Raw genomic sequence first — 6633 nt, forward strand, 5'->3', positions numbered from 1 at the left:
TTAGTGTACTACTTCTGGTTATCTTTAAGTAGGACTCCGAAAAGTTCAGTAAGTTGTTCAACGATTAGTCGATGAAATTCTCACTTGATTTCGACAGAATTTTAATTGGAGGTCATAGACGATTAGAAATCATAAACGGATGTATTCCTATTTGCTACATATTTACATTTACATTTATACATATCTTATTTCTGACTTAATCGTACTATCGACTCAAGCGACTCTTCTCGAACAACTTTCATGAGATTCTTTAATTATTTCACTCGGAATATTTTGTCATTCGGTTCGTAACACCTCAAACAGTTCGTATGCATTGTTAGGCTATTTCTTCCTTCGAGTTCCGTCTAAATAATCTCAGACAAATATTATAATACAAACTTCACTTTCAATACTCTTTTATATTATTTATTTAAGTGTAATGTCAGCTTAAGATGGTGACCTAAGACTTTTGTACATACAGTACTGTATAGCTTACGAAGGTCACCAATAGCTCCGATTATAATCAGATGCTACAATAAACAAATAAATCTTAACAAAATATATACAATTCCACTATCGAATTCATTTCGCATATTCATTTTGACGAAAAAAAGAAACGAAGCTCTGTTTAGACAAAATACCAAAAGAGGTTGCGCTTAAATGTAGATATAAAACAGTACGACAGTAGAAATTGGCACCACGGAATAAGTATAAAAGGAAAGCGGCACTCTCAGTCGGTCCTCCACGCTCGGGAACGTTTGCTATTAATCACCAAAAGAACCAGTTCACTGTTTCGGTGTACAAATACCGGCCACCGAAAAACCTTGATTTTCTCGATTAAAGAGACAATGGAGACAATATCACGAGTAGCGTTCTTCTGGGAAAAGGAAAACGGAAAGGAAGAACGTGCGCGAGCTTCTCTCCAGCTTCGGAGTACCCACTGCGGTTTACTCTGATCGACCGCTTCCGGTTTCGGGATATAATGCAAGCCGCGTACTGCCCGGAAAATGAGCGCGGCTGTCTCGTTCTCTGATTGGAAAACTACGAATTGCTTCCTGCCGACGATAGATACCTACCCTTCCCCTCCCCCCTGCCCCTGGCGCCGACAAAACCGGAACGAGGGACAGAAACGATCCCGCGAAGAAATCGAGGAAAGAAATCGGAGCCGGATATGTCTTTGATTCGCCTTCGATATTTCCCTGTATTGGAATTAATAACAGGCAGAAATCAATCACGGGAAATGTAACATGGAAATCGCCGTGTTATGCTACGGTGAAATTCCAAGCTCGATTATTGGGAGAGCATAGGCTCGGGAAGAGGAAAATCAAGGGTTCAACGAATCCAGATTATTAGGAATTTAGAAGATGTAGTTTATTTAAAGATGTAGGGCATGTATTTTAATATCACTTATTAATATTCGATATGAAATAATATTTTAGTCCTTTATTGTCGTATAATCACATAGTATTATTCAATTATTTGAAATCTATACTAATATTATAAAGAGGTAAAGTTTGTTTGTTTGTTTGTTTGTATGTAGGACGTAATCCGCGGGACTACTGAACCGATTTTAAAAAATTTCATAAGTAATAAAAAGCTTCACTATCTCTAAGTAACATAGGCTATGCTTTATTTTGATAAAAATGCGTTTACAATTTAAAATCTCACAAATTTGTAAATCAAGTAGAAAGAAAAGCGTTGCTTGAGTATTTAAGATCACTGTATCACTATATCGTCGCTTTACTTATTTCAATAGTAGTAAAATTGTTGATAGTTTAGTTTCAGCATTCCATGTGTTGCTTCTCCTGTCCATCGAATTTTAGTGATATATCTCGAAGTGTTAGATTCAGCAATTGTTAACCGATTTCGCATACCTTTTAATGCTGGCATTAGTACTCGATAACCACTTTTACACAGTGGTACAGGTACAGGTGTGAAACTCGCAGGATCAACGTATCTCAGTAGTATCAACATACTCGCAAAAAATGATCCAGATATCTGTCTGGGTCCGATTCACTATGGTTATCGTCCTATGGCCTTCAATAAGTGTATTAAAGAGGATTGAAACGTTCAAGCCAACCTTAATCGCTTCATTAATAAAAGGTTTTCCGCCAAGCAACTGGAACGTACAAGTTTTCTATTATTCACCTACTAGAACGCTGCAACACTTCCTCTACACGTAATTAATAATTACGGTCCCGTCGACCGCGGTTTATTTAGTAAAACCGCCACTAGATTTGTTGACTAACACTCTGCACCACTGATTTTCTACTATCGTTCGTACTTGTAATTTATGAATTAGAATTTTTCATTATTCATTGCAATTATTCTTGTTTTCTTTACATTTAATCTATATATTTATCACTGCATCTGTTTACAATTAAACCTATCAGTGACCGCTGATTACAAATGCTTCTTTCTTTCCACAGTTGATAAAAACTCGTAATTAAATTCAACAAACAAACAGTTACAAATAATTTACCAGAGTCTACAGAATGACTAATACTACACAAATTTATTAACGAGCTCATCCTTTTTGTCTTTATTTACGCAAATGTCATAGACACTTGGAAGCCACTACTTTGAATAACAAATTATATTAACGAAGGTGTACATTCGAGCGAATTACAATTGGTAATTGTAACATTAAAATTGTTCGAATACGTAAGATACGTGGCAAATGAAAATTCTAAGAAAAAAAGAGCCGATATTATAAATCTCAAGCCCTACATCGGCGAATGTAAAGAAACGAAACGCAAGTTCCGGCGAAGGAGAATCTGGACGAATTGATTAGGCATTCAGTATTCCCCTCGTTTTGTATTCTTAGCGAAAATTCTGCATGCGAGTGGTTGGCATTCAGCGAAAAAAGGCATGCCACTCGAATAAAGTACGAAGCACTTTTATTTCACATTGCGAGACGCAGCACAAAATTGGGTTTCGTCGTTGCGATGAATTTAGATTGAACTTCGTAATAAAAAAGCATGTAAGTATGCCCTGATGTACATAAATATCTTCCAAAATCTTCACCTGTACGCGTCCAAGTAATGACGTATGAATTTCAGACGAAAATGTACCTGAAAGAATGTGTACTTGTGTGCACAGATTGTTAAACAATGAAGTTCAGAATTTTCAGGGCGGATAGAACTCAGATAATTGTTTAAAATTCTACATATAGTAATTTTTCAATTCATGTTTATCAGGACATTTTTGCCTCATTTGACGAGTATTGCCTGCGTTGAAAGTTCTGAACTCTTTTCGTCAACTGTCTGAATATTCACGTAAATCGAGACAATACAAGCTAAGTTCTCTTGAGCGGTTCACTGGACTTCTATTGCATATATCGCAACAACCGTTGCATTAACACCCAACAAGTCTAGTCCACGGTAATCCAGGCATTAGCGTCATTGATTTACGAGGGAACGATGCCAAAAGTTTTTCATCCGATTAACGACCCGCCTAGGCTATGCCAAGTCTAAATTTTGAAATGCTAGAAAATTATTTTGTCTGCGAAAATATATCGTTTGTGAGAAATTTTCGGAATTTACAGAATATTGTGTACAACGTTAATATTAACGAATCAATGTATCTTTTACATTTTACGGAAATTATGTATGTAAAGAGCATGCATCGTACTTCACTACAAAATTATTAATCGCGCGAAAATTCGACGTCCATTCTGTGTATATTTCTCGCGTCAATGATCATTAAGTTGCAATAATCCACGTTAATTGAACGATGCTAGCATTTTACTCCAATCCTGCATCGTGACGATAATAAAATTATGCGACAAATTCCAGCCATCTAAATATCCGAATAAAATCCATGCTTCTGTGTTAATTTGTAACGCAAATAAATAATTAATGCTGTTAAGCGAATTCGCGAGACGACAACTTAGACATATTAGAGGAACTATTGCTTGTAGAAAAGTTAATAATTGATCAGTCGATCCGAGTATTCTTTCAATATTCGTTATATTTATTAACCCTTTGACTGGGAAGGGCGTATATATTCGTCCTCGAGATATTGGGTCAGAAAAATGTTTATACTTATTAAATCAATTTTTAGAAAACATCAGCTTATAGGAGATGATGAGATGAAACTTTTTTTATATTTACAGTTTATTCATAGAACGCTTAGTTTCTAAAATAAAAATTGGAATGTTAGAAGTCCGTTGCAAAAATTGAATTTCAAGGAAAAGTTCTTGTAAGATTCAATTTTTATCTCTGAAACTAAACGTCATATGAACAAACTGTAAATATAAAAAGGTTGCATTTTGTCATTCTCTGTAAAGTGATATTTTTTTTTAATTCGTTTGTTTGACTGTTACTTTTTTTTCATTAAGACAACTGCAACAGGATCAGACCATTACGAGATCTCAGGCAAAAAGTCTTTTAAGTTTTCAAATTTTATCTCTAAAACTAAACGTCCTATGAATAAACTTTAAATTTAAAAATATTCCGCCTTGTCATTCTCGATAAGCTGATATTTTTTTAAAATTCATACCACTACGTCTCTTAGAATTTCCAGCAAAAATCGCCTCGCAGTCAAAGAGAATGTTATACTATGGTTGACCTTCACATTTTTGCGATATTTTCGGTGACTCACAAACGGATATGAAATTGACTCATATCTATTTCAAAGTCCATAATAATTTTGTAAAATTTATGAAGTCATTTATTTCTCATAGCTTGGAATAACACAGTTCATTGTTTAAGAAATATGTACATACATCAGCCATGACTGTACATACAAATGGTTCAAATAACATTGAAAAGAAAATGATAATTTTAACAAATATAGATCCGTGTAGAATTTAAGAGAACAATTTTGTTTAATTAGCTAGTTTATCGAAACGAGTCTCTTTATGTGAAGGTGAGCCAGAAAAGTGGAAATTGAAAATGGTCTCAGAAAGTATAATTTAGAAGCAAAAGATACATTCGATCTCCAGAACAATTATTAATTTCATATATATTAAATCAACAGTAACACGACTATTCTATATTCTCTATAGTCTCGGTTCAAAAACCATTACCTCCAATAAATGAACACTTTTTACCGTGCAAACGTTCTGCACTTTTACAAAGCGCTCGAACAAAGATAATAGAATTCGCCGATATGTATCGTTGGGAAAAAAAAAAAGTAAAAAAGTCTATACGGATAAAAAATAAAACGTTCCAAACCATGTCAAAGAAAATTGTTCGCTGTAAGCATACACGTATAAAGCCGCATCCCTGATGAAAATTCAATTTTCATTTAAAAGAGATATGGTAAACGAGCCTTTGTCGCGCAGATTATCGCTTCCAGAGTTGTTCAGCTGCCGAGCTGTTGTAGCGTGCGCTTTTTGCGATGACTGGGCAACCGTTCCCGTACATCGACTAATAATTTTCCGCTTTACTTTTCATTACCGAAATTACTGCAGCCTGTTTCGATTAAAAATCACCAAGTTTAAGTAATTGTTAGAACGTGATACTCAATTACGAAAAAAAACACGTGACACGATATTAGAAATAATTATATCCCTTTTTCAAATAAATTGTATATACACACATGTAGAGTACATATATAGGAAGGTTTCTTCTTTTTAAGCACTCCTTCTTTGGAGAATTTTTTTTTTAATATAACTTTTGAAATTACGAATTTTACTTTACAGCTAAAATAATTAACACAAACTAGTAAAAATGGTAGAGTTATTTGAAAGATTTTAAGCAAGAAGTATATAAAACAAATAGAAAATCTATTTTTCAACTCGAAATAAAAGTGTTTCCATAAATATTTATAAAGGTTTGTGATTCAAATTTCGTGAATTCAATTTTTAAATAGTAAAGTAAATACTCCTTTTAATTCAATTTAATTGAAGATGTAACGTGATCGCACAGCCTAAAATTCTTCGTTGACTTTGTTTTTGAAAGGACCTTATTTATAATATATAAATAAAAATATATCGGATCTATGTTAGTATCATGCACTATGTATGTAAATACTTTTTTTTATCGTATCACCGAGAAAATTATAATTGTGGTCTCGACAGTAATGGTTTCCAATGGCTGCTACTGATGACGAGCCAACAAGTGTTGAATTTCTTGCAACGACGACGAAGCTCCTTAATGTGTGCCACGATGGTATTTGCGCCTACCCGCAAGAGATGTGCCTGTTAACGTAACACGAAAGGCTGACTTAAGAGATACGAGAAATACTTGCAACAAGACCTACTTTTATAATTACCTCGCTTCTTTCGAGATGAACTACAAAGCATTCTTGAAGAAGTTATTCTCAGCAGCCATTACGCGGATTCGTCGTTGCGGCACTTCTTCATCGCGAAGGAAGTCAAGTATCGAGTACGAAATCTAATGAAAACTACTTGCGAATATTTGAAAAGAACACGTTGGTGAAAAATGAAGTAAAAGTACGAAACGAAGCGACTTTATCGTCGGTCTTATCGTACCGTCATTTGGAACGTTGAACATTTACTTTATAATTATCGTAAATCATTATTAACGGCCTGCAATTAAAATTCGTCATGTGATTAAACAAATTATTTCGGACTCTTGACTTTCGTTAGGGGAAACATAAATTCACGAATGTCTCACGGTATTGGAAAAGTACGGTATTTTCTAATTTGAACGATAACGATTACTCGTGCATATACTCTAGGAA

At 34.4% G+C, this 6633-nt stretch overlaps 1 long non-coding RNA gene across 3 annotated transcripts; it reads right to left on the reverse strand.

The window, feature by feature from the left end:
• Window positions 1-1402: 1402 nt before the first annotated feature.
• On the reverse strand, window positions 1403-6370 carry LOC128891725 (uncharacterized). 3 transcript variants are annotated; one of them, XR_008460898.1, is made up of 4 exons: window positions 6202-6370; window positions 5979-6127; window positions 1854-5399; window positions 1403-1784 (listed from the first exon to the last, which is right to left on the reverse strand). It is a non-coding gene; the product is annotated as an uncharacterized LOC128891725 (long non-coding RNA). The 3 variants fall into 3 exon arrangements; XR_008460897.1 differs by having other exon boundaries at window positions 1403-3780; XR_008460896.1 differs by having other exon boundaries at window positions 1403-5399.
• Between the last annotated feature and the right edge of the window lie 263 nt (window positions 6371-6633).

Source organism: Hylaeus anthracinus, unplaced genomic scaffold (assembly GCF_026225885.1).
Source record: "Hylaeus anthracinus isolate JK02 unplaced genomic scaffold, UHH_iyHylAnth1.0_haploid 12002, whole genome shotgun sequence".
NCBI classification, from domain to species: Eukaryota; Metazoa; Arthropoda; class Insecta; order Hymenoptera; family Colletidae; genus Hylaeus; species Hylaeus anthracinus.